General features: G+C 40.3%; 1 protein-coding gene across 2 annotated transcripts in view; it reads right to left on the reverse strand.

Annotated features, from left to right (window-relative positions):
* The window catches only part of NELL1 (neural EGFL like 1), an 874,935-nt gene that overhangs the window by 622,147 nt on the left and 235,758 nt on the right, over positions 1-17,030 (reverse strand). The gene's annotated exons all lie outside the window — the stretch shown is intronic.

Consider the following 17,030-nt stretch of genomic DNA (forward strand, 5'->3'; position numbering starts at 1 on the left):
GAGTTCACATTAAAGAAGATTTCTTAAACTTTTACAACTCACTGGAGTCATAATATGAAATCTTGAATCTGTAATATAAATATCCAGAAATTTCCGGAATCCCCAGATTTGTAAACATTAGTAGAGCCTATAATTTAGGTAGTAAAACACATTAAGGACCATTTTCCAAAATGTGTTCCACAAAACACTAGTTTCATGGAATAAGAGATTTCACGTGTTAAGATGATTTCACGTACAAATAAGTTGAACAGATGCTAGGTTAAACACAGTTTTCTAAGGGCTTTTTAAAGCACTGAATGCAATTCTGATCTCTGGTATGCAGCATGTTTGAAACATATATGAGCAAAGGAATCATTCCCTTCTTAGGACAAGTGGAATAAACTTTACAAATGCTACAGTGAGCACACTGCAACACTGGGATGAGCCCTCCAGATCAACAAGAGGGGTTCAATACTCAGTGACCAGTGGAGAGCCACAAAGCTGGGTGGGGATGTAGAAACCAAACTGCCCGCCTGTCACTAGGTAACCGGTTAAATTCCAGTGCGCTTTGGCCAATTACTGTATGCCGTGGACATTTATCGTCTATACTAAAATATATTACAAATTATGTTCAAAAGTGAAAAAAACAACGTGAACACTGTGTGTGTGTGTGTGTCTGTGTGTGTGTGTGTCTGTGTGTGTGTGTGTGTGTCTGTGTGTGTGTCTGTGTGTGTGTCTGTGTGCGTGTGTCTGTGTGTGTGTGTGTCTGTGTGTGTGTGTGTCTGTGTGTGTGTCTGTGTGTGTGTGTCTGTGTGTGTGTGTCCGTGTGTGTGTCTGTGTGTGTGTGTGTCTGTGTGTGTGTCTGTGTGTGTCTGTGTGTGTGTGTGTGGTGTTCAGGCTGAGTTCTTCACTTTCAAATATAATATTCGTAACCGCTAACAAGGAAAGTCTACTTTTGAAGCTATACCAGAACTAATTACATAATAAGTGGTGGATTTCAATTGCATCCTCAGGCGAGGCCCAGCTCTTAACAAAGGATTGGGGAAGAAGGCAGGCAATGCACTGAGATATATCCAAGAAGACTCAAAGAAGCCCCTAATTTTGATCACCTATGGGAACAGCATTAGTGAATAATAGTAGATAATCATTCACTACTAATGAGTTGCAACTCATCAAAAAGGCTTTGGAAAAAAATCCACGTTGTGGAAGTACATTGAGATACTGGGAACAGAAGAAGTACCAAAACCACTTATCTTTTTGAAAGGTAAGCATTTCAAACTTCACATTAAACAGATTCCCTTTGACTGCCTACACCCCAGACCAATAAAACCTGGATGTGAGAGAAACTGCCCAGTCTCCTATGGCTTTGCAGAAGAGTAGCCCAGGAAGGGAGAGCTAACTAAAGATCCCCAAGCATCCTGAGAATCGCTATTTATCACAGCTTGTCTGCAATTGAGAAAGGATGCTCTGTTTACCCTGCCCTCCACAAAATGCTGTGCTGGTGTGTCAGAAATATAATATTACTTCTGTGTAAGAAATTTGACACAGACTAGAACTGGAGAAAATGGACACCTGGGCAGATGTGTCTTGGCAAATTAAAAAAAAAGTATAACAGGAATCAACTGGAGTTATTTTTCCTCTGGATGATGCCAACGGGCTATGCATTACTTTCTGTGTCAGGAGGACACGAGATTAAGTCCTGTCTCTGTCATTTACTACAGAGCAGTGATGTGTGGTGTTGGGTTTCTTTATTAACCAAGTAGAGACGGTTCGGATTAAATAAGATAACAAGTATAAAGACCTGCCTAGCACAAATGCTAAGCTTCTCTAGACAAAGGAAAACTATCAAATACTTGAGAGGGTTCCATTTCCTACCACCAATCGTTCACTTATTCAATAAATACTTAACTGAGTAGCCACTCTCTTCCAGACACTGTCCTAGGTGCTAGGGATACAGCAGTGAACAAAACAAGCAACAGTTCCAGCCCCCATGAACCTTACATTGTGAATGCTCATTTCCCTTCTTTCTTCCCAACCCTAAACGAATATATTTATTACCTTGTCAGTCAAATGCAAAACCTAAGTTTGCACAATGCTAGAGGCATTGACAGGTAAACTCTCATCTACCTGCTACACCACATTCCTTTCGTTTGGCTCAGAAAAGTTCCCATTAGATTTTTGAGAAGCCAGGTGTCAACAACAAAAGACAAAGTTCAGCATTTCAGCAGCAGCAAGAAAAGTGATAAATAGCCAGAAGTGAATGGGAAGAAGTCCCTGAATCTCTGCCACGGCTCCTCAGAAGCTGTTAGCTAGCACTGGGCTTTCTGCAAATCTTTTCAATACTATAAAAGGAGGGGAAGGCTCCTGTAAAGATGTGCAAGCTACAATTGGAACACGTGTCAAGGTCGCTTTTTCCACTTTAAAACTGGCAAAGAAATTAACAAGATTTCTCTATGAGATGCTAAACACCTTCATGGAAAGACGCCATAGAGCCCTGAAGTTTATTCATGGGGAATCGTGACTGCATTTATTCATCGGTTCATTCAGAAAGTATTCCCTGTATATTTAGCATGTTCCAGCCCTAGGCTGGGTCTTGGGGATACAAAGACGAATCAGACATAGCCCTGAACTTTAAATAGTTATTTACCTAGAAAATATGTTAAAAAGTAATTAAGAGGGGTGGGCTCTTCCTCTTTTCCTCTTTTATTTTCCTCAGCATTCACCATCCCTTTTTCTCTTCTACTCCCCATCCAAATTTTGAAGTGTACTTCTGCAATAAAGTTTATTGTTAAAAAAAAAAAAAGTAATTAACAACCTGTGTGACAGGCACTCTAATATGAGTCTGAACAAAATACTATCAGAGCCCAGAGGAGGAAGCCACTGAGTCAGCCATTAGAGTTTGCTGCGCTGTAGATGAAGCAGCCAGAGAACTGACTCTAATTCCACTTTTCAGATAATATCCAATCTACCCTTCACATCCACTCCATCAACCAATCCTGCCAGTTTCCCCTCCTGCCCTTTTTTCCACCTCCACGTCCACCACGACACCTTGCCTAGATGACTCCAACAGACTGACAACTGGAGTCCCTGCCTTGCTGTTATATTCCGTCCCCCACTGCAGACAGAATGATTTTTCAAAATACACATCAGATCTTATCACATCTTTCTTAAACCCTTCAGCAACTTCCCATTGTTCAGTGTGGACCCTGAACTTCACAGGCTTACAGGATGCCTCCCTCTGCACTCACCACTCTCCATCTTCCACCTCTCTCGTACCTCCAGATCTTGAAAGATGTTGTTCCTCCCAACTCTCACACTGATCTCCTTCTTACCCTCCCTCTGGTTTCACTAACTGAATCTCATCCTAGTGTCTCTGCTTGTCCCATAGCATCCCCTACTTACCTCCCCAGTCAATCCCAACCTTGCAAAACCCCTCTCTTACGGCATCTTTCCTGGTAGTTACAGGAATTAGACCTCCTCTTCCTTACTACTCACTGACGCATATCTTGAACCGTAGATTGTAAGACTGAATTATGTCTAATTGAGCATTTACCACACTTAAACGTAACATTTAACTAAACTCCAATTTTGTACTAGATCTTACCTTAGACCTTTTTGCTCACTTGAGTTCCTATAACAATTCTTAAGAGACTAATAAGGTAAAAATTGGCACACTAATTTTACAAAGCGGAATGGAGAATGATGAAGTTCCCTGCTTAAGTTCACAAAAATAATGGTAAAGCCAGGACTTCTAATTCAAGTGCACTTAATCTGAGTCAAATCTTTCTATTATCCCCCTGCTATTCTTCCCTAATTATTCTGAGTGTACAATTCTTGTTTTCCCAGGCAAGCTTCATGACAAAGCAGAAGCCACAGCAGGCATTATACCAGCCACAATACCAAGGGCACAATTAAAACTCACTGATTTGAATTCTTCTCAGTCCTGTCTAGATATTAGGCATCTTGGAGATAGCCAAGAGGTATATATATATATATTTTTTTTAATGTTTTACTTTTTTTTTCCTTTTTTCAACATCTCCATTGAAGTATAATTGCTCTACAATGGTGTGCCAGCTTCCGCTCCATAACAAAGCAAACAAGAGGTATATATTTTTTAAACAACCAAAAATGTTTAAGTCTACTAAATTCCCATTTCCATTTAAAGCTCTAAAACTTTTGACTTGTCCCTGGAAAGTGAGCAGGGATTTTTTTCCCCTTCCTTTCTTTTTTTTTTTCTTTTTTGCTACATAAAAATGCTAAGGACTGTACACAACATAATATATGCATAATGTCTTTCAAGGAGACACTCTGAAGTCTTAAATTACTGCACAGTAAGCCAAAGGTGAAAGTACCTCATCGGAAAATAATCTAAGACCATCCTTGCAGGCTTTGCCTCTGTGTACCATCCAGCCCCTCTGATAGATGCACCACAGAGCACAGCAAGGAAGATTCCCCTGGGAAAACGCCAGACACTGGGGCACCCAGCTCTCAGAAGGAAGTCATGGTCAAGAATCAGATGGAACATGTCTGCGAGGATTTGAGGAAAGACACCAAGCAAGGCCAGACAAGCTGATTTCTTTGATTTAATGATGCTTTATTTCCTCCGCACCCATTGTGGCCAAGTCTGAGAACCGATGCAGACACCACTATGGAAGCACTGTCACCTAACCTGGCTCTCTGCCCCCAGCATCTCCCCAGCCAGTGTTGCCTCCATGTGGCTATGAGATTGACTTTCCTAACGTATCAATTCAGTAATGTCCTCCCCACCTCAGATCCCCCACTAAATTCTCTGTGGCCTACAGCGGTGATCTCTGCTTTTAATCATGTATCTTCGCTGATACCAGTTTGGGGCATGTACCTCCTATATGAAAATATTTATTTAATAAAATACATATATGTGTTATTATACTAATATAGGATGTACATTATAAAACTTATACCAAAATAGAAATTTAAAGGATGAGATGAAAATAAACTTAAATGAAAGTTCTAATATTTTTTCCATACCCCAATGGATCCAATTTCTCACCTGCTGTTATGTCTGATCCTACATGGGTGTACACTGGCCTACAGAATAAAACTCAGGCTCCTTAGCATGCTTACAATGCTTTTCACCATCTGACCACCAGCCGTATCGCCATTCTCATGTAGATTTATACATAAAAGGAGATTTACTATAGGTATTGGCTCAATACCTCATACAGACATTGTAACACACATGTTATGGATGTTCAGATGTCCCACAATAGGCCATCTACAAACTGGAGAACCAGGAGAGTGGGTGGTATAACTGAGTCCAGGTCCAAAGGCATGTACACCAGGAGGCTGCTGTTATAAGTCCTGCAGTCTGAAGGCCTGAGAACCAGGAGCTCTACTGTCCCAGGGCAGAAAAGGATGGATGTCCTGGCTCAAGGCAAAGAAGGAATCTATCCTTCTTTTGCTCTTTTGTGCTATCCGGGACCTCATTGAATTAGAGGACTCCTGCCCATATTGGTAAGGGGAGTCAAATGTTAATCTCTTCCAGAAACACCCCCACAGACACACTCAGAAACCATGTTTTACCAGCTGTCTGGCCTTCCCTTAGCACAGCCAAATTAACACATAAAATTAACCATCACAGTTAGATATATAATCTCTGTGTGTGTGTATATGTGTGTGCGTGCACACGCATGTGTGTATGGAAGTATATCTCAACCCTAAATACCTGAAGGCCAAGTTCTAGTCCAAGCACTGCCGAAGATGAAAATATTTATTGTTACTATAACGATGAATAATTACATAATGTATAAATATGTAATTATCATCATCAGTAAGCTACAGTACAGAGCTACACTGCTCTAGCATTTACAAAATATTGAATACTTTCACACTCAACACCTTATTTAACCTGCACAAGCAACCAGTACTATTTAGTAGATGCTTAAAAGTCCTGTTTGGCCCATGAGAAAATCAAAATACAAAAGAACTGGGTGACTTTCCAAGATCACCCAGAGGGTAAGAGGTAGAGCCAGGATCACTCAAGATCTCCATATCCTTAGTTCATGTTCTTTCACTATATCACTGCCCTGGGAGTTGTCAAGAAAAAAAAAAAAAAAATGGAGTCAAGGAAAATTCTGCAAAGCAGGAATATTTGAGGATAGCTGACTACCAAGACAAACTCTGAGGCACGGACAACCTGCTTAGTTCTCCTGCCAAGAGCTCTCTCTCCCACATTCAAGTGACTTTAATTTTTCGCTTTCTTTTGCTATGCTACTTGAAATTTAACAGTTGGGGGGTTTTCTTAATTAACAGGCATCCTCTTTTAAGAATACATTTATCTCTGGGAATGTTATATGGATATCAATCATTTACAAATGTGTGTAAACTTGTTTCATGAATTGTTTTCCTCCTAGCATAAACCTCAGAACTGTAGCACATGAGAAGCTGTAAATTTTGTTTGGAAGGAAGAAGAGATGGGTCACTTCGGGACATGAGGTGTATGGGGATAGAGCAATTGCAGATGAGGTGATACAGTGAGGGCCATGGGGAAGTCTGGAGATAACACAAACAAGAAAGGGGAAGCAAGATAGTGAAATCCTATCTGGTTTCCACGTGAGCAAGTTTTCCTACAATCAGTTGAAACCAGAGATACATATGGGGGGATTCAGGAAATAAACAAAAAGTAAGAGGCATAAAATTAATGGGGGAGATTATTTTTTAATCACTTAGTAACTGTGGCAAAACTGGAAAACTATTGACCTAAACAGATTCTTTTTCTTCCTAGGCACACAGCTGGACAACATTTACCAGCCTCTCCTGCAGTTAGGTAAGGCCAGTCACTAAGTTTGAGACAAGTGGAATGTGGCCAGGACTGGTCCATAAAAACCTCATGGCCATCACCTTCCATTCCCTTTCCCCTACCATGGAAACCTGGGAAGCCACGCTGCACATGGCGGAGCCAAAGAGAGAAGGAGCCTGGGTCCCTGAATCACAGCTTTGAGAAAAGCCACCTGCCAACCAGAAGCATCCACTTCAAAGCCTACATGAATAGAAACAAAAGCTTCTGTTTTGTTGAATCCCAGAGAATGTTTTTTTTTTTCTATAAGCAACTAACTAAAACAATTTTTTAAATGATGCTTTTCTTATCAAAATTAAGAAAGAGCTACAATTTCTCTCTTGCTATGTGGTGAAGAAAGTCAATCTATAGCAGATAATGGAAGTGCAGTTTACATGGAATGAAGTGAGCAGGCAGCGTCAGAACATTACACGACTGGGGTATTAGCAAAGCAAAGAGCAGAATCAGCCCCCAAAATACAGATTCTAAGTGGCAGCCCTTGATCAACACTAACAAGACAAACTGGACTCAAGAAAGCAGTGTCAGATACAGAAAGGCATGAATCGGGGAGAGACTTTCATTCATTCATTTATTCTTTAAACAGTTTGGTGCACCCATCACATCCTAAGCACTTTCCTAGTGCTGGAGATACAGTGAATAAAATAAAGTCACTGCCTTCCTGCAGCTTTTATTCTAAAGGGAAAAGTCAGATCATAAACCTTTAAACAGGAAAACACAAACAAGAAAACAATTTTAGGGCTTCCCTGGTGGCACAGTGGTTGAGAGTCCGCCTGCCAATGCCGGGGACATGGGTTCGTGCCCTGGTCCGGGAAGATCCCACATGCCGCGGAGCGGCTGGGTCCGTGAGCCAGGGCCGCTGAGCCTGCGCGTCTGGAGCCTGTGCTCCGCAATGGGAGAGGCCACAGCAGTGAGAGGCCCGCGTACCACAAAAAAAAAAAAAAAAAAAGAAAAAAAAGAAAAGAAAACAATTTTAGAAAGTGCTATGAAGAAAATAAAATAATTAAATAAAATGAAAATGGTATAGAGGAGCTGAGGGTAGGAACAGAGCTAATTAGGTGAGGGTAGTTAGGGGAGACCTTTCTAAAGAGTGACATTTGAGCTACAACTTAAATGATGACTGGAAAGGGGATTTGCCAAGATCTAGGTGAAGGGCATCCTACGGCCAAGTAAGAACTATTGCACAAGCCTATTGAAGGAATACAAGGAGTTAGAGCCTGATGGGAGAAGAGAGAACACAGGAAAGAGTGGTACGAGACGAACACAGAGGAGTAGGCAGGGTCCAGTTCACACAGTGCCTTACACAGGACCAATCCTGGACATTATTCTAAGATGCATGGAAGCCATCAGATGATTTCAAACAGAAGAGTGGCATAATATGACTTACCATTTTAAGAGCTCACCCTGATCGATGTTTGGAGAATGGATTATGGGGGGCAAGAGTGGACACCACTGCAATCACAAGCCATGAGATAAAGGAGGCTTGGACTAGAGGCGGAGCAAGACATGGGTCAATTCGTGATTCATTTTCCAAGTAAAACTACCAAGACTTCCTGATGCAGCAGATGTTGTGGGTGAAGGCAGCATGGAATTGATGATGACTTTTCCATCTAGTGACCTCAGCAACAGGATGGATGAAAGTGTCATTAACTGAGATCGGGAGAAAAGTATTTGGGTTGGCCAAAAAGATCATTCGGGTTTTTTCCGTAACATTCTACTGAAAAACCCGAAAGAACTTTTGACCAACCCAATACATGGTCCTCTGCTCTCAGAACCGTGGAACTCAGGAGAGCTCTGTAGTACAATAGTTCAGCTACATGATGAGTTCGCTTGGCTTCTATGTGCTGGCTTAGAAAACTCATCAACACTCAGGACATTTTTATCATGAATAACTAAAAATTCCAAATATCTTATAAATGATCTTTCAAAACATGGTTAAATTGAAAAACAAGAACAACAACAAAACAACAAAAAGACAAGTGCTACTTTAACCTCTAGTCCTGACCACTGCCCCAGTTGGTTTGACTGGGGCTCCTTCCTAAGTAAAGAGCTGAAAAAATAACCCCGTGGTTCAACCCAAGTGCAGTAACCAAGGTTTGGATTTGGGCTATATTTTTGCTGTTTTAATTCCAAAAAGAAAGTTATAGGGAAAAAAAAAAGTTATAGGGATGGGGGTGGGGGGATGTCATTAAGAAGAGGCAAGAGTTTAAGTAGGTGGGAGAGCAGGAGTAGATGCTTTTGTAAAGCAGCCTTGGGAATAAAGAAGCAGAGGCGAAGAAAAGCCAGGCCCAGGAAGAAAGCTCAGCTCTATCTCCTGCTAGGAGGAAAGGGGCAAGTGGGTTATCACACGCAAAGCAATGGCTAGAGATCTCTGTGTCCTGGGAAGGCTGACGGGGAAGGTGAGGGTGGTGGTGGCAGTGAGATTGTTGCCAGATATCTGAATACCAGAAGATCTCTCCATTAGTCATGCAGGCTAAATAAGAAAGGGAAAAAAAAGGATACCTCGAGGTATTCTTATCTCAAACATTCTGAACCCCTGGAAATAAGTTTGAGCAGGAGCTTAGAGTTAAGCTTTTACTAACATGAATAATCCAGAAGAGGCTTTTGATCCCTGCGCTGTCCAAAGCAGGAGATTGAAGCCCAGATTTGAGCATAAACTAGGCTACATGGATCATGAGGCGTGTGCATTTTATAAAATTTCAAAACAAGGGTTACCTAATTAATCCTTGGAGAATTAGAAGTATAACTAAGCATACTCACCATTTTTCCATTCATTCTCTTCATCAGGAATTCACAGGGGCTTGTTTCTACAGCAGTGCACTCACTCTAGCCACCGCATCCAAAAAATATCTACTCCCTTAGTTCTTCTGAATCTTCTTTCTGCTTGAACTCCGACCTTTCTGCCACTTTCCCAGCCTCTTAACACTCTAAGGGTCAGACCCTGTCATCATTTTCCGTCATGCGAAAGAAGTTATAAATCACCTCGCTAATCAGTTGCTGTGTTTCAGACATCTCAGCAGTTTTGTTACATGACATTATTAAATTCAACCCAATAAAACTCATTTTGTTCCACAACATATTATCCTTGAATTCAGCTCCACTTGTGTTTCTCCAAGGAAGGAATAACTTCATCTTTATAAATTATTATACTTGGTACCTCACTGCTAAAAATATGCTCCTGGCAGAACTGATAAAACCTGGTCCTTCCTACTAAGAACACTCTCCCCTGCTACCTTCCAATTCTCCCAAAAGATGCAGACGTGAGAAGCCCACTTTCTCAAAGTACTGGTCTCAATGAGTACACACTCTTCCAATTCCAAGAAAGATCCTCATAAACACTGATATAAGTTGATGATGATAACTGTTGTGACCCACTAAATCACTAGTAAATACCAGACAATTTGCTAAATTTTTGACCTGCATTGTCTCATCATCTTAATTGGGAAAACCAATTTCCCACATCGGAACTGGCCATAATAAAGCACTGGTTTACAACTTGCGGTCTGCAAAATATCTATTACCTGGCAGCAGGGCCAGAGCAGACTATTAATGATCCATACAGTTCAGACTTTTTCTAGTAACTCTCAAATGCTTGCTCCATAAAAAATTACTTTCAGTCATGAGCGCTTAGTTGGAGGTATCCTTCTGAAACTACAAGATGTGGGTCAACTAATTCAGGCAGGTGTACCAATAGGCTTAGGCTAAGTCACACAAAGGTAACAGATAATTGCACCCTCCAAAGTTTCAGTGATTTACACAATTATTTCTCACCCATGCCACATGTTCCTCACCTGTCAGCTGTCACACAGCTCTATGTAGACTTCATTCTGGAACCCTAGCTAAAGGAGAGGCCCTGCTCTGGAACAATGCAGGTTTATGAGAAAGAGGTGGAACCCTGTAATAGCTCTTAGATCTTCTACTACGAAATGGTACACATCTCACATCCATTCAGATTTCATTAGATGAAGGAGATAGCAAATATTTTGAACAATACCACATTGGAACAGGGTGGGGGATGGGAAGGAAGGGAGCAGCATAAGTCAGGGCATAAAGCCCTGGAGGAGAAATGAGTCGAGTATTATCTTTATTTCATTTCTCTGAGTCTTTCTGTCCTCACTTGCAAAGTGGAGTTCATGTGGCCAACGTTACCATTTTCCTCAGACATTTACTGAAGGCTCAAAGAATACAATATATATAAAAGGAGTTTGAAAAATTCAGAGCACTCTGTAAGTAGGAGACATTATTTAATACTACTTGTAGTACTCTCTATGCCTGGCAGATTGCATGATGTATACGCACATCACATTGTTCTTTATTCTTCAATGTAACTTTTTACTATAGGAAGAAAAAGTTTATGAAACTCTATATAGACTCCAAATTCAAGAAGATCATGAATAGACCCCAACTGCTGTACTTTCCTCAGACACTACCTCTAATTGAAGCTAATGAATCAGAAACCATTTAAGACCAACCCATTGAAAATGTCATCCCAAAGGTAAAAAAGCCTCAGTAGACCAGATTCATAAAACACCAAAGTCCAACTACAGCAATTCTCAAAATGGGGAATGTTCCTGCTCGAGTCAGATGAGGCAAAATGAAACGAAATCCTGTGAATTGTATCACAGCTGACAAAGGGTCTTATTATCTTCTACTGATTGGCCAGGAGTTCCCATATCTTCTCTATGGCAATTTCTATGACAGTCTCTGCAGAGCAGGAGTCCCTAATACACTATATCTCTGCTACTACCTTAGGAAGTTAAGAAAATTGAAAGTCTTTTGTGCTTCTTTTTCCACTGAAAGCCTGAATAGGTTTTTCAAGTTAGCCTGGACAATGTATGTAATATTTTGTTTTAATTTGCAAGCCAGTCGTGTTCATCGTAGTTTGTGAAATACGGGTCATTTTCACTCCACTTACTCAGAGAAAAAAATAACTTGCCTGAAGCAGTTCATAAGTTATCTACTCCTCTCTATGCTATAGTGAAACAATGAACTCAGCCTCTGAGAGTCTCTAGTACCCAGGCAGGCACGTGGTGAGCATCCCAGAGGAAAATTCTGAAGACAGAGCTGGGTAAATGGCCATAAGCTAAATTTTACCAAAAAAGAATGTAGTATACATAGCTTTCTGCCCACCCAAAACCACCCATACACCTGCCTCCTACTGCTACAACTCTAATTAGTTCAGACAAAGGGCAAAGATCATTTAGTCTCAGGGAAGGCAAACCCCCTATTCCAAATCCGGGGGTTGGACACAATTAGCCCAAACCAATGACAGTCATCTCGTTGGTCTCAGGGTGGAGAGGATATAATCCTGGTCTGAAAAATAAGCAGAAGATTTCTGCATGGAGAGAGAGGCAAGGAGGTTACAAAGGACCTTCTAGGAAGGACTTTCTTCAAACTTAAAAACACAGAACCTGAGAGGGCAGACAGCAGAAGCAAGAAAAACTACAATTCTGCAGCCTGTGGAAGGAAAACCACATGCACAAAAAGACAGACAAAATGAAAAGGCAGAGGACTATGTACCAGATGAAGCAACAAGATAAAACCCCAGAAAAACAACTAAATGAAGTGGAGATAGGCAACCTTCCAGAAAAAGAATTCAGAATAATGACAGTGAAGATGATCCAGGACCTTGCAAAAAGAATGGAGGCAAAGATCGAGAAGATGTAAGAAATGTTTAACAAAAACCTAGAAGAATTAAAGAACAAACACCTAGAAGAATTAAAGAACAAACAAACAGAGATGAACAATACAATAACTGAAATGAAAACTACACTAGAAGGAATCAATAGCAGAATAACTGAGGCAGAAGAACGGATAAGTGACCTGGAAGACAGAATGGTGGAATTCACTGCCACAGAACACAATAGAGAAAAAAGAATGAAAAGAAATGAAGACAGCCTAAGACACCTCTGGGGCAACATTAAACACAATAACATTCACATTATAGGGGTCCCAGAAGGAGAAGAGAGAGAGAAATGTCCTGAGAAAATATTTGAAGAGATTATAGTCGAAAGCTTCCCTAACATGGGAAAGGAAATAGCCACCCAAGTCCAAGAAGTGCAGAGAGTGCCAGGCAGGATAAACCCAAGGAAAAACACACCGAGACACAGAATAATCAAACTGGCAAAAATTAGAGACAAAGAAAAATTATTAAAAGCAACAAGGGATAAATGAGAAATAACATACAAGGGAACTCCCATAAGGTTAACGGCTGATTTCTCAGCAGAAATTCTACAAGCCAGAATGGAGTGGCATGATATATTTAAAGTGATGAAAGGGAAGAACCTACAACCAAGATTACTCTACCTGGCAAGGATCTCATTCAGATTCAACAGAGAAATCAAAAGCTTTACAGACAAGCAAAAGCTAAGAGAATTCAGCACCACCAAACCAGCTCTACAACAAATGCTAAAGTTATTTCTCTAAGTGGGAAACACAGGAGAAGAAAAGGACCTACAAAAACAAACACAAAACAATTAAGAAAATGGAAATAGGAACATACATATTGATAATTACCTTAAATGTGAATGGATTAAATGCTCCAAGCAGAAGACACAGGCTCGCTGAATGTATACAAAAATAAGCTCCATATACATGCTATCTACAAGAGAACCACTTCAGACCTAGGGACACATACAGCCTGAAAGTGAGGGGATGGAAAAAGATATTCCATGCAAATGGAAATCAAAAGAGAGCTGGACTAGCAATACTCATATCAGATAAAATAGACTTTAAAGGAAAGAATGTTACAAGAGACAAGAAAAGACACTAAATAATGATCGAGGGATCAATCCAAGAACAAGATATAACAATTATAAATATATATGCACCCAACATAGGAACACCTCAATACATAAGGCAAATGCTAACAGGTATAAAAGAGGAAATTGATGGTAACACAGTAATAGTGGGGGATTCTAACACCTCGCTTACACCAATGGACAGATCATCCAGACAGAAAATTAATAAGGAAACACAAGCTTTAAATGACACAACAGGCCAGATAGATTTCATTGATATTTATAGGACATTCCATCCAAAAACAGCAGATCACACTGTCTTCTCAAATGCACACAGAACATTCTCCAGGATAGATCACATCTTGGGTACAATCAAGCCTCAGTAAATTTAAGAAAACTGAAATCATATCAAGCATCTTTTCTAACCACAACGCTATGAGATTAGAAATGAACTACAGGGGGGGCTTCCCTGGTGGTGCAGTGGTTGGGGGTCCACCTGCCGATGCAGGGGGCACGGGTTCGTGCCCTGGTCCAGGAGGATCCCACATGCCGTGGAGCGGCTGGACCCATGAGCCATGGCCGCTGAGCCTGCATGTCCGGAGCCTGTGCTCCGTGGCGGGAGAGGCCACAACAGTGAGAGGCCCACGTACCGCAAAAAAAAAGAAAGAAAAGAAATGAATTACAGGGAAAAGAATGGACAAAACACAAACACATGGAGGCTAAACAATACATTACTAAATAACCAAGAGATCACTGAAGAAATAAAAGAGGAAATCAAAAAATACCCAGAGGCAAATGACAATGAAAACACGACAATCCAAACCTATGGGGTGCAACAAAAGCAGTTCTAAGAGGGAAGTTTATAGCTATACAAGCCTACCTCAAGAAACAAGAAAAATTTCAAGTAAACAATCTAACCTTACACCTAAAGGAACTAGAGAAAGAACAAACAAAACCCAAAGTTAGTAGAAGGAAAGAAATCATAAAGATCAGAGCAGAAATAAATGAAATAGAAACAAAGAAAACAATAGCAAAGATCAATAAAACTAAAAGCTGGTTCTTTGAGAAGGTAAACAAAATTGATAAACCATTAGCCAGACTCATCAAGAAAAAGAGGGAGAGGACTCAAATCAATAAAATTAGAAATGAAAAAGGAGAAGTTAAACAGACACCACAGAAATAGAAAGCACCCTGCGAGACTACTACAAGCAACTCTATGCCAATAAAATGGACAACCTGGAAGAAATGGACAAATTCTTAGAAAGGTATAACTTTCCAAGACTGAACCAGGAAGAAATAGAAAATATGAACAGACCAATCACAAGTGATGAAATTGAAACTGTGATTAAAATTCTTCCGACAAACAAAAGTCCAGGACCAGATGGCTTCACAGGTGAATTCTATCAAACATTTAGAGAAGAGCTAACAGCTATCCTTCTCAAACTCTTCCAAAAAATTGCAGTGGAAGGAACACTCCCAAACTCATTCTACAAGGCCACCAACACCCTGATACCAAAAGCAGACAAAGATACTACAAAAAAAGAAAATTACAGACCAATATTACTGATGAATACAGATGCAAAAATCCTCAACAAAATACTAGCAAACAGAATCCAAAAACACATTAAAAGGATCATACACCATCATCAAGTGGATTCTTCAATATATGCAAATCAATCAATGTCATACACCATATTAACAAATTGAAGAATAAAAACCATATGATCATCACACACACACAAAAAAAAACACAGAACCTCACACAGAGAAGATTTTTAACCCCTGCCCCTTCCTTCCTTCTTTGGGATGCTGGTATGAGGACACCATGTCTGGGGCTATGGCAGCCACCACTCAACCACAGGAAAATAAGCCCAAAGCCCAAGTGTGCTGAAGATGGCTGAATGAAGAGAGAGAAGGGCGTTTGCTCTAAATGTTGATATTCACTCTACTTGGTTCTCAGTGCCTCCCATCCTGTTGCCCAGTATTTGACCCCTGTTTTAGTCCCTGAGTTCTATTCTTAGACTGTAAATGGGCTCTAACGTTTAGTCATTTCTCCTTAAGTGCTATCCTTCTCATTATGAACATGCCCTCTGGAATTGCAGAATGTCCCCCTGATCACAGAAAAATGACTAAAGCCCGAGGACATTACCATGACTCAAGGGTGGTACCACAGTATACACTGACCCAAGGCCCCGCGCACACAACGAGTTGAGAAGCGTGTTCAAGGAAACAGGGATTCAGACCTAGAATCGCCCAACCTAATCAATAAAATAAGGCCTCACAAAGGGTAGGCATAATACCACAAATGGTACCTCATAAAATTGATTCTATGTAACAAAAAATGAGGAGAGAATCAAAGAGTCCCAAAACAGCATTGGTACCAGCAATTTCCTCCCAGGTTCTGCCAGGTCTCAATAGCTAAGGGAGCCAGGAATGGTGGGTGTACTGCTTCCAATAGACAACTAAAACACCGGCCAATGGTAGAATCAAGATTCAAATTATTTTGAGGTTCCTTCTATCATTTTTATAATTGTTCATAGTCTCTCCCCACATATAGCAGAAGGTAAGAAAACAAATTTTTTAGACCATTACCTGGCTTGTGGGATTTTTTCATGATAAATGGAGAAGAAAATGTTCACATTTTTTATTTTTAAAATTACAGTAATTTTCTGACAAAAAATACAAAATAGCATAAGGTAAGATATAAAAAATAAATGTTAATGTGAAGTATTGAAATTAATAGTCCTCTTCCTCAAAACTGACAAATAAGTAACATGATGTTAATGGATAGATGAAAAGGTTCATAACTAAAGGGCAACTTCACCCTCCCAAGTGGCATGTCTCCCAAATCAAGTTCAAATCTATACAGGTAAGCAAAAGGAAAAAAAAGTGTAGAAAAAAGTGTGTGTGTTGGGGGTTAACTATTAGTTAGACTTATATTGCTAATGAGAACCAAAGCAGTAATAAAGAAAGTCTTCCAGAAGAAATGAAAAACAGAGGCTTTCTACCAGGTTCTGAACACTAACAGTAATTAGAAACATTTCCTTAACAACTTTAGTCAAAGTCAAAAAGTTAAGCAGGGGTCAACAACATAAAACAGAAGAATGGAAAGGAATTTACCATTATTGTCATCAACTGTCTTTACCTTGACAATACTTGACCCACATGAGAACCAAATCAGTAGGAGGACAGTGACCAAGATTTTGCAGCATTTATTCCAGTCAAGACATCTACCTTCCTAATTAACAGAACACCAAGGTTCAATAATACTAGTAAAGGTGACAGGAATAATTAGGTCCAACCAGGATGGAAAAACAGCCTAGCCATCACTTTGCCTATAAGAATTTCTCTAAACTGATGGGAGAGAGCCAGTGAGCACTGGAGAAATGGATGGGCTCAGATTTTAGGGCACTGTACATGTAAATCCAGGGTCAGAACTAATCCCTGATCCTCTGCTATATTAAAGGAAAAGGAGTATG

The sequence above is a fragment of the Globicephala melas genome, chromosome 8, assembly GCF_963455315.2.
Source record: "Globicephala melas chromosome 8, mGloMel1.2, whole genome shotgun sequence".
Lineage (NCBI taxonomy): Eukaryota > Metazoa > Chordata > Mammalia > Artiodactyla > Delphinidae > Globicephala > Globicephala melas.